Consider the following 24,230-nt stretch of genomic DNA (forward strand, 5'->3'; position numbering starts at 1 on the left):
ATCACAAGGGGGATTTGTGAGATCTCAGGGTGGGCTGTGACATCCCAGGAGGCAGTGTGACATCTCAGGGGCTCTGTGACCTTACTGGGGAGGTCACTTCAAGCCAGCTCCCACTCACAGTTCCTCCCAGAGAAGTCCAAAGCTGCTCGTGCCCGGTGGCATCCCGTGTCCCTCTGGGTCCCCCTGCCCCTGGCGCTGCAGCCTCCCGCTGAGGATGTTCGAGGAGATCAAGCCCAGAGCCTGACACGGGGACAGGGGCTCAGGGCCGTCACAGTTGGAACAGGGAGACAGGGACCCCCTAGCAGCATCCCTGTGCCCCCAGGGCCAGAGCTTGGCCAGGGCTCCTTCACCCTCTTATGAAGGAGGGCTTGAGAGCACTTTAAAAATCCCCAGCAGGGGAGTAGCATAAAACAGCTTTAATATTAAGTGACAGCACCACAGAGTTCCTTGGCAAGAGTCACTCTGCTCCTGACTGGACACTTCAGGCACACCAAGGAAACAAAGCAACAACAAAACCAAACAAAATCCAGGCAATCAAACCAAAAAGGAGTCAAGAACTGTCCCGGTGTCTGTGTGTCTCTGTGTGTTTGTGTGTCTGGGTGTGTGTGTGTGTGTGTGTGTGTGTGTGACGAAAAGACAGTGAGGGCAAGGATAAAAGGAATACAGCCTAAAAGCTAAACAGAGCTGTGGAATAACACTTAACAATATTCAACTTCGCTTATAACTTCTATTAAGCTTCACAAATTAGCAAAAGAACAACTCTTAGCAGCATTTAACTTTGCTTACAGCTTGTGACTTTGTCGCTATAAGACACGTGAAAGCACGACGCGAGCCACCTGCTATTTTCAAGGTAAAGAGAAAAGTTTATTCTCTGACTCCAACTTTTATACTTTCCCAAAGGTGACATTGGATTGGAGAGTGAATGGGCCACCTGTCCAAAGACATTGGACAAAGCACTAGTACATCAAGTTTGTCCAGCCCCATAAAAGATTGTAAACAATATGTTGTTGACAGAAATTGTGTGGGAAGGTTCTCCAACAGAATGGAAACTCAGAAGGCTTTAGAAAATCTTAAGAATCAGGGTGACATGACTTAACCTTACTTCCAGGCCTGACTGGCTCAGCTATCCAAGGCAATCAAAGCCCTCAGAGAGCAGCATTTCTGCCACATTTCCCTGAGCACAGGCACTCCTGTGTGCACACAGACACAAAGAGTCACTACAAGGCACCTGTGAGAAATTCCCCTGAGCAAAGGGAAATGTTCCCTGAGGAGACTTTGGCATCTCCCCAGGGGATGAAGGGTTGAGCCTGGAGCAGACAGTGTCTGTGATGAGCTCCAGAGGAGCTGAGCCCAGGGGCTGCTGGCCAAGGCCCTGGCCCAGTGAGCATTTCTCAGCTGGCAGGGCGGCCTGAGAAGGGGAAAGGGGAATGCACCAGACCAGGAACCATGGAACCAAGGGACCATTGTTACACTGTGGGGCCATGTGAGAAGAAGTGACCATTGGGACACTGTGGGGCCTTGTGAGACCAAGGGACCATTGGGACACTGTGGGACCATGTGAGATCAAGAGACCATTGGGATACTGTGAGTCCTCATGGATTCATGGACACCACTGTGACATTGCTGGGCCTCATGGAAGCAAGGGGACCCTAGTGACGCCGTGTGCCTCAGTGGAATGTAGGCATCATTGTGACACTGTGAGGCCCCATCCAGCCAAGGCTCCATTGGGACACTGCGAGACCCCACGGAAACAAAGCTCCAGGGTAACACAGAGAGGCTGCCTGTAATCAGTGCTCCATTGTGACCCTGTGGAGCCAAAGGAGAGCGTTGTGACACTGCAAAGCCCCATGGTCCATTGGTCCAAAGGTCCATTGTGACATTGCAGGACTCATGGAACAGAGGAGTCACATGACACTGTGGGGCCTGTGGAACCATGGAGAACATTGTGACACTGCAAGGCCTCAAGGAATCATTAGGACTGTTATATGTCTATAGGATAATTCGTGCAAATAAAATTGTCGTCTATTTTATAGTTATGTGCTGTTAAATTATACTCTTATAAGAAGTTTTTAAATCGCACAAGCCAGCAACAGCGACTGCAGCACCATGTGAAAGCCACCTGGACAAGAGAGGGAGGACTTTATTTACAAGCGAACGAAAGTGGCCAGCCCAGAGAGGGATCATGCATCAAGGTTGTCTGAGAAACACCCGGACGATAAATACACGATAAATATCCGAGACCGAGATAGTCAGAGCCATCAGGGAGGTACATCTCAAATCCGAATTCCGGGACTGCAAACACAGGTGTTCATCACTCTCCGGACACGTATTGTTCAACTTGCAACAGAGAAAAGAACTCCACATGAATACATGCACTTTGAAAAGGAAGAAAGGGGACTCTGGCTCAGGCAAGGAAAATCGTATAAAAATGGGTCAGACAGGATGGTCGGTGTGAAGCATAGAGGACCCTCTGCTGCAGCTGTCAAACCTGTGTCTCACCCAGTGGCAATCCCGGGCTCCACATTGAACTTTTTTTATAGTGGCTTTTTTTCATTTTTCTCAAAGTTTATATTTGGTACACTTAATAACTTTTATTAAATTAAAAATTAATAACTTGGAGCCTTGCATTTCTAAGATGTTTATCACATTCGGTTTCTCATGATAAGCCTATCTACTTCTGCTAATTCTGAGATGGGGAAAATGAACTGTCATGATTCCCGCTTGCACTAAAGGATTGTGACACGGGCTGACTTTGTGATGCCAGAGTCTTCTGTGCCATCACAGCGCAACTGTATGACATCCCAGAGTGATAGAGCAGCACTGGCTCTGTGACATCACAAGGGGGATTTGTGAGATCTCAGGGTGGGCTGTGACATCCCAGGAGGCAGTGTGACATCTCAGGGGCTCTGTGACCTTACTGGGGAGGTCACTTCAAGCCAGCTCCCACTCACAGTTCCTCCCAGAGAAGTCCAAAGCTGCTCGTGCCCGGTGGCATCCCGTGTCCCTCTGGGTCCCCCTGCCCCTGGCGCTGCAGCCTCCCGCTGAGGATGTTCGAGGAGATCAAGCCCAGAGCCTGACACGGGGACAGGGGCTCAGGGCCGTCACAGTTGGAACAGGGAGACAGGGACCCCCTAGCAGCATCCCTGTGCCCCCAGGGCCAGAGCTTGGCCAGGGCTCCTTCACCCTCTTATGAAGGAGGGCTTGAGAGCACTTTAAAATCCCCCAGCAGGGGAGTAGCATAAAACAGCTTTAATATTAAGTGACAGCACCACAGAGTTCCTTGGCAAGAGTCACTCTGCTCCTGACTGGACACTTCAGGCACACCAAGGAAACAAAGCAACAACAAAACCAAACAAAATCCAGGCAATCAAACCAAAAAGGAGTCAAGAACTGTCCCGGTGTCTGTGTGTCTCTGTGTGTTTGTGTGTGTGTGTGTGTGTGTGTGTGTGTGTGTGTGTGTGTGTGTGACGAAAGGACAGTGAGGGCAAGGATAAAAGGAATACAGCCTAAAAGCTAAACAGAGCTGTGGAATAACACTTAACAATATTCAACTTCGCTTATAACTTCTATTAAGCTTCACAAATTAGCAAAAGAACAACTCTTAGCAGCATTTAACTTTGCTTACAGCTTGTGACTTTGTCGCTATAAGACACGTGAAAGCACGACGCGAGCCACCTGCTATTTTCAAGGTAAAGAGAAAAGTTTATTCTCTGACTCCAACTTTTATACTTTCCCAAAGGTGACATTGGATTGGAGAGTGAATGGGCCACCTGTCCAAAGACATTGGACAAAGCACTAGTACATCAAGTTTGTCCAGCCCCATAAAAGATTGTAAACAATATGTTGTTGACAGAAATTGTGTGGGAAGGTTCTCCAACAGAATGTAAACTCAGAATGCTTTAGAAAATCTTAAGAATCAGGGTGACATGACTTAACCTTACTTCCAGGCCTGACTGGCTCAGCTATCCAAGGCAATCAAAGCCCTCAGAGAGCAGCATTTCTGCCACATTTCCCTGAGCACAGGCACTCCTGTGTGCACACAGACACAAAGAGTCACTACAAGGCACCTGTGAGAAATTCCCCTGAGCAAAGGGAAATGTTCCCTGAGGAGACTTTGGCATCTCCCCAGGGGATGAAGGGTTGAGCCTGGAGCAGACAGTGTCTGTGATGAGCTCCAGAGGAGCTGAGCCCAGGGGCTGCTGGCCAAGGCCCTGGCCCAGTGAGCATTTCTCAGCTGGCAGGGCGGCCTGAGAAGGGGAAAGGGGAATGCACCAGACCAGGAACCATGGAACCAAGGGACCATTGTTACACTGTGGGGCCATGTGAGAAGAAGTGACCATTGGGACACTGTGGGGCCTTGTGAGACCAAGGGACCATTGGGACACTGTGGGACCATGTGAGATCAAGAGACCATTGGGATACTGTGAGTCCTCATGGATTCATGGACACCACTGTGACATTGCTGGGCCTCATGGAAGCAAGGGGACCCTAGTGACGCCGTGTGCCTCAGTGGAATGTAGGCATCATTGTGACACTGTGAGGCCCCATCCAGCCAAGGCTCCATTGGGACACTGCGAGACCCCACGGAAACAAAGCTCCAGGGTAACACAGAGAGGCTGCCTGTAATCAGTGCTCCATTGTGACCCTGTGGAGCCAAAGGAGAGCGTTGTGACACTGCAAAGCCCCATGGTCCATTGGTCCAAAGGTCCATTGTGACATTGCAGGACTCATGGAACAGAGGAGTCACATGACACTGTGGGGCCTGTGGAACCATGGAGAACATTGTGACACTGCAAGGCCTCAAGGAATCATTAGGACTGTTATATGTCTATAGGATAATTCGTGCAAATAAAATTGTCGTCTATTTTATAGTTATGTGCTGTTAAATTATACTCTTATAAGAAGTTTTTAAATCGCACAAGCCAGCAACAGCGACTGCAACACCATGTGAAAGCCACCTGGACGAGAGAGGGAGGACTTTATTTACAAGCGAACGAAAGTGGCCAGCGCAGAGAGGGATCATGCATCAAGGTTGTCCGAGAAACACCCGGACGATAAATACACGATAAATATCCGAGACCGAGATAGTCAGAGCCATCAGGGAGGTACATCTCAAATCCGAATTCCGGGACTGCAAACACAGGTGTTCATCACTCTCCGGACACGTATTGTTCAACTTGCCACAGAGAAAAGAACTCCACATGAATACATGCACTTTGAAAAGGAAGAAAGGGGACTCTGGCTCAGGCAAGGAAAATCGTATAAAAATGGGTCAGACAGGATGGTCGGTGTGAAGCATAGAGGACCCTCTGCTGCAGCTGTCAAACCTGTGTCTCACCCAGTGGCAATCCCGGGCTCCACATTGAACTTTTTTTATAGTGGCTTTTTTTCATTTTTCTCAAAGTTTATATTTGGTACACTTAATAACTTTTATTAAATTAAAAATTAATAACTTGGAGCCTTGCATTTCTAAGATGTTTATCACATTCGGTTTCTCATGATAAGCCTATCTACTTCTGCTAATTCTGAGATGGGGAAAATGAACTGTCATGATTCCCGCTTGCACTAAAGGATTGTGACATGGGCTGACTTTGTGATGCCAGAGTCTTCTGTGCCATCACAGCGCAACTGTATGACATCCCAGAGTGATAGAGCAGCACTGGCTCTGTGACATCACAAGGGGGATTTGTGAGATCTCAGGGTGGGCTGTGACATCCCAGGAGGCAGTGTGACATCTCAGGGGCTCTGTGACCTTACTGGGGAGGTCACTTCAAGCCAGCTCCCACTCACAGTTCCTCCCAGAGAAGTCCAAAGCTGCTCGTGCCCGGTGGCATCCCGTGTCCCTCTGGGTCCCCCTGCCCCTGGCGCTGCAGCCTCCCGCTGAGGATGTTCGAGGAGATCAAGGCCAGAGCCTGACACGGGGACAGGGGCTCAGGGCCGTCACAGTTGGAACAGGGAGACAGGGACCCCCTAGCAGCATCCCTGTGCCCCCAGGGCCAGAGCTTGGCCAGGGCTCCTTCACCCTCTTATGAAGGAGGGCTTGAGAGCACTTTAAAAATCCCCAGCAGGGGAGTAGCATAAAACAGCTTTAATATTAAGTGACAGCACCACAGAGTTCCTTGGCAAGAGTCACTCTGCTCCTGACTGGACACTTCAGGCACACCAAGGAAACAAAGCAACAACAAAACCAAACAAAATCCAGGCAATGAAACCAAAAAGGAGTCAAGAACTGTCCCGGTGTCTGTGTGTCTCTGTGTGTTTGTGTGTGTGTGTGTGTGTGTGTGACGAAAGGACAGTGAGGGCAAGGATAAAAGGAATACAGCCTAAAAGCTAAACAGAGCTGTGGAATAACACTTAACAATATTCAACTTCGCTTATAACTTCTATTAAGCTTCACAAATTAGCAAAAGAACAACTCTTAGCAGCATTTAACTTTGCTTACAGCTTGTGACTTTGTCGCTATAAGACACGTGAAAGCACGACGCGAGCCACCTGCTATTTTCAAGGTAAAGAGAAAAGTTTATTCTCTGACTCCAACTTTTATACTTTCCCAAAGGTGACATTGGATTGGAGAGTGAATGGGCCACCTGTCCAAAGACATTGGACAAAGCACTAGTACATCAAGTTTGTCCAGCCCCATAAAAGATTGTAAACAATATGTTGTTGACAGAAATTGTGTGGGAAGGTTCTCCAACAGAATGGAAACGCAGAAGGCTTTAGAAAATCTTAAGAATCAGGGTGACATGACTTAACCTTACTTCCAGGCCTGACTGGCTCAGCTATCCAAGGCAATCAAAGCCCTCAGAGAGCAGCATTTCTGCCACCTTTCCCTGAGCACAGGCACTCCTGTGTGCACACAGACACAAAGAGTCACTACAAGGCACCTGTGAGAAATTCCCCTGAGCAAAGGGAAATGTTCCCTGAGGAGACTTTGGCATCTCCCCAGGGGATGAAGGGTTGAGCCTGGAGCAGACAGTGTCTGTGATGAGCTCCAGAGGAGCTGAGCCCAGGGGCTGCTGGCCAAGGCCCTGGCCCAGTGAGCATTTCTCAGCTGGCAGGGCGGCCTGAGAAGGGGAAAGGGGAATGCACCAGACCAGGAACCATGGAACCAAGGGACCATTGTTACACTGTGGGGCCATGTGAGAAGAAGTGACCATTGGGACACTGTGGAGCCTTGTGAGACCAAGGGACCATTGGGACACTGTGGGACCATGTGAGATCAAGAGACCATTGGGATACTGTGAGTCCTCATGGATTCATGGACACCACTGTGACATTGCTGGGCCTCATGGAAGCAAGGGGACCCTAGTGACGCCGTGTGCCTCAGTGGAATGTAGGCATCATTGTGACACTGTGAGGCCCCATCCAGCCAAGGCTCCATTGGGACACTGCGAGACCCCACGGAAACAAAGCTCCAGGGTAACACAGAGAGGCTGCCTGTAATCAGTGCTCCATTGTGACCCTGTGGAGCCAAAGGAGAGCGTTGTGACACTGCAAAGCCCCATGGTCCATTGGTCCAAAGGTCCATTGTGACATTGCAGGACTCATGGAACAGAGGAGTCACATGACACTGTGGGGCCTGTGGAACCATGGAGAACATTGTGACACTGCAAGGCCTCAAGGAATCATTAGGACTGTTATATGTCTATAGGATAATTCGTGCAAATAAAATTGTCGTCTCTTTTATAGTTATGTGCTGTTAAATTATACTCTTATAAGAAGTTTTTAAATCGCACAAGCCAGCAACAGCGACTGCAACACCATGTGAAAGCCACCTGGACAAGAGAGGGAGGACTTTATTTACAAGCGAACGAAAGTGGCCAGCCCAGAGAGGGATCATGCATCAAGGTTGTCCGAGAAACACCCGGACGATAAATACACGATAAATATCCGAGACCGAGATAGTCAGAGCCATCAGGGAGGTACATGTCAAATCCGAATTCCGGGACTGCAAACACAGGTGTTCATCACTCTCCGGACACGTATTGTTCAACTTGCCACAGAGAAAAGAACTCCACATGAATACATGCACTTTGAAAAGGAAGAAAGGGGACTCTGGCTCAGGCAAGGAAAATCGTATAAAAATGGGTCAGACAGGATGGTCGGTGTGAAGCATAGAGGACCCTCTGCTGCAGCTGTCCAACCTGTGTCTCACCCGGTGGCAATCCCGGGCTCCACATTGACTTTTTTTTATAGTGGCTTTTTTTCATTTTTCTCAAAGTTTATATTTGGTACACTTAATAACTTTTATTAAATTAAAAATTAATAACTTGGAGCCTTGCATTTCTAAGATGTTTATCACATTCGGTTTCTCATGATAAGCCTATCTACTTCTGCTAATTCTGAGATGGGGAAAATGAACTGTCATGATTCCCGCTTGCACTAAAGGATTGTGACACGGGCTGACTTTGTGATGCCAGAGTCTTCTGTGCCATCACAGCGCAACTGTATGACATCCCAGAGTGATAGAGCAGCACTGGCTCTGTGACATCACAATGGGGATTTGTGAGATCTCAGGGTGGGCTGTGACATCCCAGGAGGCAGTGTGACATCTCAGGGGCTCTGTGACCTTACTGGGGAGGTCACTTCAAGCCAGCTCCCACTCACAGTTCCTCCCAGAGAAGTCCAAAGCTGCTCGTGCCCGGTGGCATCCCGTGTCCCTCTGGGTCCCCCTGCCCCTGGCGCTGCAGCCTCCCGCTGAGGATGTTCGAGGAGATCAAGCCCAGAGCCTGACACGGGGACAGGGGCTCAGGGCCGTCACAGTTGGAACAGGGAGACAGGGACCCCCTAGCAGCATCCCTGTGCCCCCAGGGCCAGAGCTTGGCCAGGGCTCCTTCACCCTCTTATGAAGGAGGGCTTGAGAGCACTTTAAAAATCCCCAGCAGGGGAGTAGCATAAAACAGCTTTAATATTAAGTGACAGCACCACAGAGTTCCTTGGCAAGAGTCACTCTGCTCCTGACTGGACACTTCAGGCACACCAAGGAAACAAAGCAACAACAAAACCAAACAAAATCCAGGCAATCAAACCAAAAAGGAGTCAAGAACTGTCCCGGTGTCTGTGTGTCTCTGTGTGTTTGTGTGTCTGGGTGTGTGTGTGTGTGTGTGTGTGTGTGTGACGAAAAGACAGTGAGGGCAAGGATAAAAGGAATACAGCCTAAAAGCTAAACAGAGCTGTGGAATAACACTTAACAATATTCAACTTCGCTTATAACTTCTATTAAGCTTCACAAATTAGCAAAAGAACAACTCTTAGCAGCATTTAACTTTGCTTACAGCTTGTGACTTTGTCGCTATAAGACACGTGAAAGCACGACGCGAGCCACCTGCTATTTTCAAGGTAAAGAGAAAAGTTTATTCTCTGACTCCAACTTTTATACTTTCCCAAAGGTGACATTGGATTGGAGAGTGAATGGGCCACCTGTCCAAAGACATTGGACAAAGCACTAGTACATCAAGTTTGTCCAGCCCCATAAAAGATTGTAAACAATATGTTGTTGACAGAAATTGTGTGGGAAGGTTCTCCAACAGAATGGAAACTCAGAAGGCTTTAGAAAATCTTAAGAATCAGGGTGACATGACTTAACCTTACTTCCAGGCCTGACTGGCTCAGCTATCCAAGGCAATCAAAGCCCTCAGAGAGCAGCATTTCTGCCACATTTCCCTGAGCACAGGCACTCCTGTGTGCACACAGACACAAAGAGTCACTACAAGGCACCTGTGAGAAATTCCCCTGAGCAAAGGGAAATGTTCCCTGAGGAGACTTTGGCATCTCCCCAGGGGATGAAGGGTTGAGCCTGGAGCAGACAGTGTCTGTGATGAGCTCCAGAGGAGCTGAGCCCAGGGGCTGCTGGCCAAGGCCCTGGCCCAGTGAGCATTTCTCAGCTGGCAGGGCGGCCTGAGAAGGGGAAAGGGGAATGCACCAGACCAGGAACCATGGAACCAAGGGACCATTGTTACACTGTGGGGCCATGTGAGAAGAAGTGACCATTGGGACACTGTGGGGCCTTGTGAGACCAAGGGACCATTGGGACACTGTGGGACCATGTGAGATCAAGGGACCATTGGGATACTGTGAGTCCTCATGGATTCATGGACACCACTGTGACATTGCTGGGCCTCATGGAAGCAAGGGGACCCTAGTGACGCCGTGTGCCTTAGTGGAATGTAGGCATCATTGTGACACTGTGAGACCCATCCAGCCAAGGCTCCATTGGGACACTGCGAGACCCCACGGAAACAAAGCTCCAGGGTAACACAGAGAGGCTGCCTGTAATCAGTGCTCCATTGTGACCCTGTGGAGCCAAAGGAGAGCGTTGTGACACTGCAAAGCCCCATGGTCCATTGGTCCAAAGGTCCATTGTGACATTGCAGGACTCATGGAACAGAGGAGTCACATGACACTGTGGGGCCTGTGGAACCATGGAGAACATTGTGACACTGCAAGGCCTCAAGGAATCATTAGGACTGTTATATGTCTATAGGATAATTCGTGCAAATAAAATTGTCGTCTATTTTATAGTTATGTGCTGTTAAATTATACTCTTATAAGAAGTTTTTAAATCGCACAAGCCAGCAACAGCGACTGCAGCACCATGTGAAAGCCACCTGGACAAGAGAGGGAGGACTTTATTTACAAGCGAACGAAAGTGGCCAGCCCAGAGAGGGATCATGCATCAAGGTTGTCTGAGAAACACCCGGACGATAAATACACGATAAATATCCGAGACCGAGATAGTCAGAGCCATCAGGGAGGTACATCTCAAATCCGAATTCCGGGACTGCAAACACAGGTGTTCATCACTCTCCGGACACGTATTGTTCAACTTGCAACAGAGAAAAGAACTCCACATGAATACATGCACTTTGAAAAGGAAGAAAGGGGACTCTGGCTCAGGCAAGGAAAATCGTATAAAAATGGGTCAGACAGGATGGTCGGTGTGAAGCATAGAGGACCCTCTGCTGCAGCTGTCCAACCTGTGTCTCACCCGGTGGCAATCCCGGGCTCCACATTGACTTTTTTTTATAGTGGCTTTTTTTCATTTTTCTCAAAGTTTATATTTGGTACACTTAATAACTTTTATTAAATTAAAAATTAATAACTTGGAGCCTTGCATTTCTAAGATGTTTATCACATTCGGTTTCTCATGATAAGCCTATCTACTTCTGCTAATTCTGAGATGGGGAAAATGAACTGTCATGATTCCCGCTTGCACTAAAGGATTGTGACACGGGCTGACTTTGTGATGCCAGAGTCTTCTGTGCCATCACAGCGCAACTGTATGACATCCCAGAGTGATAGAGCAGCACTGGCTCTGTGACATCACAATGGGGATTTGTGAGATCTCAGGGTGGGCTGTGACATCCCAGGAGGCAGTGTGACATCTCAGGGGCTCTGTGACCTTACTGGGGAGGTCACTTCAAGCCAGCTCCCACTCACAGTTCCTCCCAGAGAAGTCCAAAGCTGCTCGTGCCCGGTGGCATCCCGTGTCCCTCTGGGTCCCCCTGCCCCTGGCGCTGCAGCCTCCCGCTGAGGATGTTCGAGGAGATCAAGCCCAGAGCCTGACACGGGGACAGGGGCTCAGGGCCGTCACAGTTGGAACAGGGAGACAGGGACCCCCTAGCAGCATCCCTGTGCCCCCAGGGCCAGAGCTTGGCCAGGGCTCCTTCACCCTCTTATGAAGGAGGGCTTGAGAGCACTTTAAAAATCCCCAGCAGGGGAGTAGCATAAAACAGCTTTAATATTAAGTGACAGCACCACAGAGTTCCTTGGCAAGAGTCACTCTGCTCCTGACTGGACACTTCAGGCACACCAAGGAAACAAAGCAACAACAAAACCAAACAAAATCCAGGCAATCAAACCAAAAAGGAGTCAAGAACTGTCCCGGTGTCTGTGTGTCTCTGTGTGTTTGTGTGTCTGGGTGTGTGTGTGTGTGTGTGTGTGTGTGTGACGAAAAGACAGTGAGGGCAAGGATAAAAGGAATACAGCCTAAAAGCTAAACAGAGCTGTGGAATAACACTTAACAATATTCAACTTCGCTTATAACTTCTATTAAGCTTCACAAATTAGCAAAAGAACAACTCTTAGCAGCATTTAACTTTGCTTACAGCTTGTGACTTTGTCGCTATAAGACACGTGAAAGCACGACGCGAGCCACCTGCTATTTTCAAGGTAAAGAGAAAAGTTTATTCTCTGACTCCAACTTTTATACTTTCCCAAAGGTGACATTGGATTGGAGAGTGAATGGGCCACCTGTCCAAAGACATTGGACAAAGCACTAGTACATCAAGTTTGTCCAGCCCCATAAAAGATTGTAAACAATATGTTGTTGACAGAAATTGTGTGGGAAGGTTCTCCAACAGAATGGAAACTCAGAAGGCTTTAGAAAATCTTAAGAATCAGGGTGACATGACTTAACCTTACTTCCAGGCCTGACTGGCTCAGCTATCCAAGGCAATCAAAGCCCTCAGAGAGCAGCATTTCTGCCACATTTCCCTGAGCACAGGCACTCCTGTGTGCACACAGACACAAAGAGTCACTACAAGGCACCTGTGAGAAATTCCCCTGAGCAAAGGGAAATGTTCCCTGAGGAGACTTTGGCATCTCCCCAGGGGATGAAGGGTTGAGCCTGGAGCAGACAGTGTCTGTGATGAGCTCCAGAGGAGCTGAGCCCAGGGGCTGCTGGCCAAGGCCCTGGCCCAGTGAGCATTTCTCAGCTGGCAGGGCGGCCTGAGAAGGGGAAAGGGGAATGCACCAGACCAGGAACCATGGAACCAAGGGACCATTGTTACACTGTGGGGCCATGTGAGAAGAAGTGACCATTGGGACACTGTGGGGCCTTGTGAGACCAAGGGACCATTGGGACACTGTGGGACCATGTGAGATCAAGAGACCATTGGGATACTGTGAGTCCTCATGGATTCATGGACACCACTGTGACATTGCTGGGCCTCATGGAAGCAAGGGGACCCTAGTGACGCCGTGTGCCTCAGTGGAATGTAGGCATCATTGTGACACTGTGAGGCCCCATCCAGCCAAGGCTCCATTGGGACACTGCGAGACCCCACGGAAACAAAGCTCCAGGGTAACACAGAGAGGCTGCCTGTAATCAGTGCTCCATTGTGACCCTGTGGAGCCAAAGGAGAGCGTTGTGACACTGCAAAGCCCCATGGTCCATTGGTCCAAAGGTCCATTGTGACATTGCAGGACTCATGGAACAGAGGAGTCACATGACACTGTGGGGCCTGTGGAACCATGGAGAACATTGTGACACTGCAAGGCCTCAAGGAATCATTAGGACTGTTATATGTCTATAGGATAATTCGTGCAAATAAAATTGTCGTCTATTTTATAGTTATGTGCTGTTAAATTATACTCTTATAAGAAGTTTTTAAATCGCACAAGCCAGCAACAGCGACTGCAGCACCATGTGAAAGCCACCTGGACAAGAGAGGGAGGACTTTATTTACAAGCGAACGAAAGTGGCCAGCCCAGAGAGGGATCATGCATCAAGGTTGTCTGAGAAACACCCGGACGATAAATACACGATAAATATCCGAGACCGAGATAGTCAGAGCCATCAGGGAGGTACATCTCAAATCCGAATTCCGGGACTGCAAACACAGGTGTTCATCACTCTCCGGACACGTATTGTTCAACTTGCAACAGAGAAAAGAACTCCACATGAATACATGCACTTTGAAAAGGAAGAAAGGGGACTCTGGCTCAGGCAAGGAAAATCGTATAAAAATGGGTCAGACAGGATGGTCGGTGTGAAGCATAGAGGACCCTCTGCTGCAGCTGTCAAACCTGTGTCTCACCCGGTGGCAATCCCGGGCTCCACATTGAACTTTTTTTATAGTGGCTTTTTTTCATTTTTCTCAAAGTTTATATTTGGTACACTTAATAACTTTTATTAAATTAAAAATTAATAACTTGGAGCCTTGCATTTCTAAGATGTTTATCACATTCGGTTTCTCATGATAAGCCTATCTACTTCTGCTAATTCTGAGATGGGGAAAATGAACTGTCATGATTCCCGCTTGCACTAAAGGATTGTGACACGGGCTGACTTTGTGATGCCAGAGTCTTCTGTGCCATCACAGCGCAACTGTATGACATCCCAGAGTGATAGAGCAGCACTGGCTCTGTGACATCACAAGGGGGATTTGTGAGATCTCAGGGTGGGCTGTGACATCCCAGGAGGCAGTGTGACATCTCAGGGGCTCTGTGACCTTACTGGGGAGGTCACTTCAAGCCAGCTCCCACTCACAGTTCCTCCCAGAGAAGTCCAAAGCTGCTCGTGCCCGGTGGCATCCCGTGTCCCTCTGGGTCCCCCTGCCCCTGGCGCTGCAGCCTCCCGCTGAGGATGTTCGAGGAGATCAAGGCCAGAGCCTGACACGGGGACAGGGGCTCAGGGCCGTCACAGTTGGAACAGGGAGACAGGGACCCCCTAGCAGCATCCCTGTGCCCCCAGGGCCAGAGCTTGGCCAGGGCTCCTTCACCCTCTTATGAAGGAGGGCTTGAGAGCACTTTAAAAATCCCCAGCAGGGGAGTAGCATAAAACAGCTTTAATATTAAGTGACAGCACCACAGAGTTCCTTGGCAAGAGTCACTCTGCTCCTGACTGGACACTTCAGGCACACCAAGGAAACAAAGCAACAACAAAACCAAACAAAATCCAGGCAATGAAACCAAAAAGGAGTCAAGAACTGTCCCGGTGTCTGTGTGTCTCTGTGTGTTTGTGTGTGTGTGTGTGTGTGTGTGACGAAAGGACAGTGAGGGCAAGGATAAAAGGAATACAGCCTAAAAGCTAAACAGAGCTGTGGAATAACACTTAACAATATTCAACTTCGCTTATAACTTCTATTAAGCTTCACAAATTAGCAAAAGAACAACTCTTAGCAGCATTTAACTTTGCTTACAGCTTGTGACTTTGTCGCTATAAGACACGTGAAAGCACGACGCGAGCCACCTGCTATTTTCAAGGTAAAGAGAAAAGTTTATTCTCTGACTCCAACTTTTATACTTTCCCAAAGGTGACATTGGATTGGAGAGTGAATGGGCCACCTGTCCAAAGACATTGGACAAAGCACTAGTACATCAAGTTTGTCCAGCCCCATAAAAGATTGTAAACAATATGTTGTTGACAGAAATTGTGTGGGAAGGTTCTCCAACAGAATGGAAACGCAGAAGGCTTTAGAAAATCTTAAGAATCAGGGTGACATGACTTAACCTTACTTCCAGGCCTGACTGGCTCAGCTATCCAAGGCAATCAAAGCCCTCAGAGAGCAGCATTTCTGCCACCTTTCCCTGAGCACAGGCACTCCTGTGTGCACACAGACACAAAGAGTCACTACAAGGCACCTGTGAGAAATTCCCCTGAGCAAAGGGAAATGTTCCCTGAGGAGACTTTGGCATCTCCCCAGGGGATGAAGGGTTGAGCCTGGAGCAGACAGTGTCTGTGATGAGCTCCAGAGGAGCTGAGCCCAGGGGCTGCTGGCCAAGGCCCTGGCCCAGTGAGCATTTCTCAGCTGGCAGGGCGGCCTGAGAAGGGGAAAGGGGAATGCACCAGACCAGGAACCATGGAACCAAGGGACCATTGTTACACTGTGGGGCCATGTGAGAAGAAGTGACCATTGGGACACTGTGGAGCCTTGTGAGACCAAGGGACCATTGGGACACTGTGGGACCATGTGAGATCAAGAGACCATTGGGATACTGTGAGTCCTCATGGATTCATGGACACCACTGTGACATTGCTGGGCCTCATGGAAGCAAGGGGACCCTAGTGACGCCGTGTGCCTCAGTGGAATGTAGGCATCATTGTGACACTGTGAGGCCCCATCCAGCCAAGGCTCCATTGGGACACTGCGAGACCCCACGGAAACAAAGCTCCAGGGTAACACAGAGAGGCTGCCTGTAATCAGTGCTCCATTGTGACCCTGTGGAGCCAAAGGAGAGCGTTGTGACACTGCAAAGCCCCATGGTCCATTGGTCCAAAGGTCCATTGTGACATTGCAGGACTCATGGAACAGAGGAGTCACATGACACTGTGGGGCCTGTGGAACCATGGAGAACATTGTGACACTGCAAGGCCTCAAGGAATCATTAGGACTGTTATATGTCTATAGGATAATTCGTGCAAATAAAATTGTCGTCTCTTTTATAGTTATGTGCTGTTAAATTATACTCTTATAAGAAGTTTTTAAATCGCACAAGCCAGCAACAGCGACTGCAACACCATGTGAAAGCCACCTGGACAAGAGAGGGAGGACTTTATTTACAAGCGAACGAAAGTGGCCAGCCCAGAGAGGGATCATGCATCAAGGTTGCCCGAGAAACACCCGGACGATAAATACACGATAAATATCCGAGACCGAGATAGTCAGAGCCATCAGGGAGGTACATGTCAAATCCGAATTCCGGGACTGCAAACACAGGTGTTCATCACTCTCCGGACACGTATTGTTCAACTTGCCACAGAGAAAAGAACTCCACATGAATACATGCACTTTGAAAAGGAAGAAAGGGGACTCTGGCTCAGGCAAGGAAAATCGTATAAAAATGGGTCAGACAGGATGGTCGGTGTGAAGCATAGAGGACCCTCTGCTGCAGCTGTCCAACCTGTGTCTCACCCAGTGGCAATCCCGGGCTCCACATTGACTTTTTTTTATAGTGGCTTTTTTTCATTTTTCTCAAAGTTTATATTTGGTACACTTAATAACTTTTATTAAATTAAAAATTAATAACTTGGAGCCTTGCATTTCTAAGATGTTTATCACATTCGGTTTCTCATGATAAGCCTATCTACTTCTGCTAATTCTGAGATGGGGAAAATGAACTGTCATGATTCCCGCTTGCACTAAAGGATTGTGACACGGGCTGACTTTGTGATGCCAGAGTCTTCTGTGCCATCACAGCGCAACTGTATGACATCCCAGAGTGATAGAGCAGCACTGGCTCTGTGACATCACAATGGGGATTTGTGAGATCTCAGGGTGGGCTGTGACATCCCAGGAGGCAGTGTGACATCTCAGGGGCTCTGTGACCTTACTGGGGAGGTCACTTCAAGCCAGCTCCCACTCACAGTTCCTCCCAGAGAAGTCCAAAGCTGCTCGTGCCCGGTGGCATCCCGTGTCCCTCTGGGTCCCCCTGCCCCTGGCGCTGCAGCCTCCCGCTGAGGATGTTCGAGGAGATCAAGCCCAGAGCCTGACACGGGGACAGGGGCTCAGGGCCGTCACAGTTGGAACAGGGAGACAGGGACCCCCTAGCAGCATCCCTGTGCCCCCAGGGCCAGAGCTTGGCCAGGGCTCCTTCACCCTCTTATGAAGGAGGGCTTGAGAGCACTTTAAAAATCCCCAGCAGGGGAGTAGCATAAAACAGCTTTAAGATTAAGTGACAGCACCACAGAGTTCCTTGGCAAGAGTCACTCTGCTCCTGACTGGACACTTCAGGCACACCAAGGAAACAAAGCAACAACAAAACCAAACAAAATCCAGGCAATCAAACCAAAAAGGAGTCAAGAACTGTCCCGGTGTCTGTGTGTCTCTGTGTGTTTGTGTGTCTGGGTGTGTGTGTGTGTGTGTGTGTGTGTGTGACGAAAAGACAGTGAGGGCAAGGATAAAAGGAATACAGCCTAAAAGCTAAACAGAGCTGTGGAATAACACTTAACAATATTCAACTTCGCTTATAACTTCTATTAAGCTTCACAAATTAGCAAAAGAACAACTCTTAGCAGCATTTAACTTTGCTTACAGCTTGTGACTTTGTCGCTATAAGACACGTGAAAGCACGACGCGAGCCACCTGCTATTTTCAAGGTAAAGAGAAAAGTTTATTCTCTGACTCCAACTTTTATACTTTCCCAAAGGTGACATTGGATTGGAGAGTGAATGGGCCACCTGTCCAAAGACATTGGACAAAGCACTAGTACATCAAGTTTGTCCAGCCCCATAAAAGATTGTAAACAATATGTTGTTGACAGAAATTGTGTGGGAAGGTTCTCCAACAGAATGGAAACTCAGAAGGCTTTAGAAAATCTTAAGAATCAGGGTGACATGACTTAACCTTACTTGCAGGCCTGACTGGCTCAGCTATCCAAGGCAATCAAAGCCCTCAGAGAGCAGCATTTCTGCCACATTTCCCTGAGCACAGGCACTCCTGTGTGCACACAGACACAAAGAGTCACTACAAGGCACCTGTGAGAAATTCCCCTGAGCAAAGGGAAATGTTCCCTGAGGAGACTTTGGCATCTCCCCAGGGGATGAAGGGTTGAGCCTGGAGCAGACAGTGTCTGTGATGAGCTCCAGAGGAGCTGAGCCCAGGGGCTGCTGGCCAAGGCCCTGGCCCAGTGAGCATTTCTCAGCTGGCAGGGCGGCCTGAGAAGGGGAAAGGGGAATGCACCAGACCAGGAACCATGGAACCAAGGGACCATTGTTACACTGTGGGGCCATGTGAGAAGAAGTGACCATTGGGACACTGTGGGGCCTTGTGAGACCAAGGGACCATTGGGACACTGTGGGACCATGTGAGATCAAGAGACCATTGGGATACTGTGAGTCCTCATGGATTCATGGACACCACTGTGACATTGCTGGGCCTCATGGAAGCAAGGGGACCCTAGTGACGCCGTGTGCCTTAGTGGAATGTAGGCATCATTGTGACACTGTGAGACCCATCCAGCCAAGGCTCCATTGGGACACTGCGAGACCCCACGGAAACAAAGCTCCAGGGTAACACAGAGAGGCTGCCTGTAATCAGTGCTCCATTGTGACCCTGTGGAGCCAAAGGAGAGCGTTGTGACACTGCAAAGCCCCATGGTCCATTGGTCCAAAGGTCCATTGTGACATTGCAGGACTCATGGAACAGAGGAGTCACATGACACTGTGGGGCCTGTGGAACCATGGAGAACATTGTGACACTGCAAGGCCTCAAGGAATCATTAGGACTGTTATATGTCTATAGGATAATTCGTGCAAATAAAATTGTCGTCTATTTTATAGTTATGTGCTGTTAAATTATACTCTTATAAGAAGTTTTTAAATCGCACAAGCCAGCAACAGCGACTGCAGCACCATGTGAAAGCCACCTGGACAAGAGAGGGAGGACTTTATTTACAAGCGAACGAAAGTGGCCAGCCCAGAGAGGGATCATGCATCAAGGTTGTCTGAGAAACACCCGGACGATAAATACACGATAAATATCCGAGACCGAGATAGTCAGAGCCATCAGGGAGGTACATCTCAAATCCGAATTCCGGGACTGCAAACACAGGTGTTCATCACTCTCCGGACACGTATTGTTCAACTTGCAACAGAGAAAAGAACTCCACATGAATACATGCACTTTGAAAAGGAAGAAAGGGGACTCTGGCTCAGGCAAGGAAAATCGTATAAAAATGGGTCAGACAGGATGGTCGGTGTGAAGCATAGAGGACCCTCTGCTGCAGCTGTCAAACCTGTGTCTCACCCGGTGGCAATCCCGGGCTCCACATTGAACTTTTTTTATAGTGGCTTTTTTTCATTTTTCTCAAAGTTTATATTTGGTACACTTAATAACTTTTATTAAATTAAAAATTAATAACTTGGAGCCTTGCATTTCTAAGATGTTTATCACATTCGGTTTCTCATGATAAGCCTATCTACTTCTGCTAATTCTGAGATGGGGAAAATGAACTGTCATGATTCCCGCTTGCACTAAAGGATTGTGACACGGGCTGACTTTGTGATGCCAGAGTCTTCTGTGCCATCACAGCGCAACTGTATGACATCCCAGAGTGATAGAGCAGCACTGGCTCTGTGACATCACAAGGGGGATTTGTGAGATCTCAGGGTGGGCTGTGACATCCCAGGAGGCAGTGTGACATCTCAGGGGCTCTGTGACCTTACTGGGGAGGTCACTTCAAGCCAGCTCCCACTCACAGTTCCTCCCAGAGAAGTCCAAAGCTGCTCGTGCCCGGTGGCATCCCGTGTCCCTCTGGGTCCCCCTGCCCCTGGCGCTGCAGCCTCCCGCTGAGGATGTTCGAGGAGATCAAGCCCAGAGCCTGACACGGGGACAGGGGCTCAGGGCCGTCACAGTTGGAACAGGGATACAGGGACCCCCTAGCAGCATCCCTGTGCCCCCAGGGCCAGAGCTTGGCCAGGGCTCCTTCACCCTCTTATGAAGGAGGGCTTGAGAGCACTTTAAAATCCCCCAGCAGGGGAGTACCATAAAACAGCTTTAATATTAAGTGACAGCACCACAGAGTTCCTTGGCAAGAGTCACTCTGCTCCTGACTGGACACTTCAGGCACACCAAGGAAACAAAGCAACAACAAAACCAAACAAAATCCAGGCAATCAAACCAAAAAGGAGTCAAGAACTGTCCCGGTGTCTGTGTGTCTCTGTGTGTTTGTGTGTCTGGGTGTGTGTGTGTGTGTGTGTGTGTGTGTGACGAAAAGACAGTGAGGGCAAGGATAAAAGGAATACAGCCTAAAAGCTAAACAGAGCTGTGGAATAACACTTAACAATATTCAACTTCGCTTATAACTTCTATTAAGCTTCACAAATTAGCAAAAGAACAACTCTTAGCAGCATTTAACTTTGCTTACAGCTTGTGACTTTGTCGCTATAAGACACGTGAAAGCACGACGCGAGCCACCTGCTATTTTCAAGGTAAAGAGAAAAGTTTATTCTCTGACTCCAACTTTTATACTTTCCCAAAGGTGACATTGGATTGGAGAGTGAATGGGCCACCTGTCCAAAGACATTGGACAAAGCACTAGTACATCAAGTTTGTCCAGCCCCATAAAAGATTGTAAACAATATGTTGTTGACAGAAATTGTGTGGGAAGGTTCTCCAACAGAATGGAAACTCAGAAGGCTTTAGAAAATCTTAAGAATCAGGGTGACATGACTTAACCTTACTTCCAGGCCTGACTGGCTCAGCTATCCAAGGCAATCAAAGCCCTCAGAGAGCAGCATTTCTGCCACATTTCCCTGAGCACAGGCACTCCTGTGTGCACACAGACACAAAGAGTCACTACAAGGCACCTGTGAGAAATTCCCCTGAGCAAAGGGAAATGTTCCCTGAGGAGACTTTGGCATCTCCCCAGGGGATGAAGGGTTGAGCCTGGAGCAGACAGTGTCTGTGATGAGCTCCAGAGGAGCTGAGCCCAGGGGCTGCTGGCCAAGGCCCTGGCCCAGTGAGCATTTCTCAGCTGGCAGGGCGGCCTGAGAAGGGGAAAGGGGAATGCACCAGACCAGGAACCATGGAACCAAGGGACCATTGTTACACTGTGGGGCCATGTGAGAAGAAGTGACCATTGGGACACTGTGGAGCCTTGTGAGACCAAGGGACCATTGGGACACTGTGGGACCATGTGAGATCAAGAGACCATTGGGATACTGTGAGTCCTCATGGATTCATGGACACCACTGTGACATTGCTGGGCCTCATGGAAGCAAGGGGACCCTAGTGACGCCGTGTGCCTCAGTGGAATGTAGGCATCATTGTGACACTGTGAGGCCCCATCCAGCCAAGGCTCCATTGGGACACTGCGAGACCCCACGGAAACAAAGCTCCAGGGTAACACAGAGAGGCTGCCTGTAATCAGTGCTCCATTGTGACCCTGTGGAGCCAAAGGAGAGCGTTGTGACACTGCAAAGCCCCATGGTCCATTGGTCCAAAGGTCCATTGTGACATTGCAGGACTCATGGAACAGAGGAGTCACATGACACTGTGGGGCCTGTGGAACCATGGAGAACATTGTGACACTGCAAGGCCTCAAGGAATCATTAGGACTGTTATATGTCTATAGGATAATTCGTGCAAATAAAATTGTCGTCTATTTTATAGTTATGTGCTGTTAAATTATACTCTTATAAGAAGTTTTTAAATCGCACAAGCCAGCAACAGCGACTGCAACACCATGTGAAAGCCACCTGGACGAGAGAGGGAGGACTTTATTTACAAGCGAACGAAAGTGGCCAGCCCAGAGAGGGATCATGCATCAAGGTTGTCCGAGAAACACCCGGACGATAAATACACGATAAATATCCGAGACCGAGATAGTCAGAGCCATCAGGGAGGTACATGTCAAATCCGAATTCCGGGACTGCAAACACAGGTGTTCATCACTCTCCGGACACGTATTGTTCAACTTGCCACAGAGAAAAGAACTCCACATGAATACATGCACTTTGAAAAGGAAGAAAGGGGACTCTGGCTCAGGCAAGGAAAATCGTATAAAAATGGGTCAGACAGGATGGTCGGTGTGAAGCATAGAGGACCCTCTGCTGCAGCTGTCAAACCTGTGTCTCACCCAGTGGCAATCCCGGGCTCCACATTGAACTTTTTTTATAGTGGCTTTTTTTCATTTTTCTCAAAGTTTATATTTGGTACACTTAATAACTTTTATTAAATTAAAAATTAATAACTTGGAGCCTTGCATTTCTAAGATGTTTATCACATTCGGTTTCTCATGATAAGCCTATCTACTTCTGCTAATTCTGAGATGGGGAAAATGAACTGTCATGATTCCCGCTTGCACTAAAGGATTGTGACATGGGCTGACTTTGTGATGCCAGAGTCTTCTGTGCCATCACAGCGCAACTGTATGACATCCCAGAGTGATAGAGCAGCACTGGCTCTGTGACATCACAAGGGGGATTTGTGAGATCTCAGGGTGGGCTGTGACATCCCAGGAGGCAGTGTGACATCTCAGGGGCTCTGTGACCTTACTGGGGAGGTCACTTCAAGCCAGCTCCCACTCACAGTTCCTCCCAGAGAAGTCCAAAGCTGCTCATGCCCGGTGGCATCCCGTGTCCCTCTGGGTCCCCCTGCCCCTGGCGCTGCAGCCTCCCGCTGAGGATGTTCGAGGAGATCAAGGCCAGAGCCTGACACGGGGACAGGGGCTCAGGGCCGTCACAGTTGGAACAGGGAGACAGGGACCCCCTAGCAGCATCCCTGTGCCCCCAGGGCCAGAGCTTGGCCAGGGCTCCTTCACCCTCTTATGAAGGAGGGCTTGAGAGCACTTTAAAAATCCCCAGCAGGGGAGTAGCATAAAACAGCTTTAATATTAAGTGACAGCACCACAGAGTTCCTTGGCAAGAGTCACTCTGCTCCTGACTGGACACTTCAGGCACACCAAGGAAACAAAGCAACAACAAAACCAAACAAAATCCAGGCAATCAAACCAAAAAGGAGTCAAGAACTGTCCCGGTGTCTGTGTGTCTCTGTGTGTTTGTGTGTGTGTGTGTGTGTGTGTGTGTGTGTGTGACGAAAGGACAGTGAGGGCAAGGATAAAAGGAATACAGCCTAAAAGCTAAACAGAGCTGTGGAATAACACTTAACAATATTCAACTTTGCTTATAACTTCTATTAAGCTTCACAAATTAGCAAAAGAACAACTCTTAGCAGCATTTAACTTTGCTTACAGCTTGTGACTTTGTCGCTATAAGACACGTGAAAGCACGACGCGAGCCACCTGCTATTTTCAAGGTAAAGAGAAAAGTTTATTCTCTGACTCCAACTTTTATACTTTCCCAAAGGTGACATTGGATTGGAGAGTGAATGGGCCACCTGTCCAAAGACATTGGACAAAGCACTAGTACATCAAGTTTGTCCAGCCCCATAAAAGATTGTAAACAATATGTTGTTGACAGAAATTGTGTGGGAAGGTTCTCCAACAGAATGGAAACTCAGAAGGCTTTAGAAAATCTTAAGAATCAGGGTGACATGACTTAACCTTACTTCCAGGCCTGACTGGCTCAGCTATCCAAGGCAATCAAAGCCCTCAGAGAGCAGCATTTCTGCCACATTTCCCTGAGCACAGGCACTCCTGTGTGCACACAGACACAAAGAGTCACTACAAGGCACCTGTGAGAAATTCCCCTGAGCAAAGGGAAATGTTCCCTGAGGAGACTTTGGCATCTCCCCAGGGGATGAAGGGTTGAGCCTGGAGCAGACAGTGTCTGTGATGAGCTCCAGAGGAGCTGAGCCCAGGGGCTGCTGGCCAAGGCCCTGGCCCAGTGAGCATTTCTCAGCTGGCAGGGCGGCCTGAGAAGGGGAAAGGGGAATGCACCAGACCAGGAACCATGGAACCAAGGGACCATTGTTACACTGTGGGGCCATGTGAGAAGAAGTGACCATTGGGACACTGTGGAGCCTTGTGAGACCAAGGGACCATTGGGACACTGTGGGACCATGTGAGATCAAGAGACCATTGGGACACTGTGAGTCCTCATGGAT

This window comes from Lonchura striata, chromosome 37 (genome assembly GCF_050655825.1).
Source record: "Lonchura striata isolate lonStrDom1 chromosome 37, ASM5065582v1, whole genome shotgun sequence".
Lineage (NCBI taxonomy): Eukaryota > Metazoa > Chordata > Aves > Passeriformes > Estrildidae > Lonchura > Lonchura striata.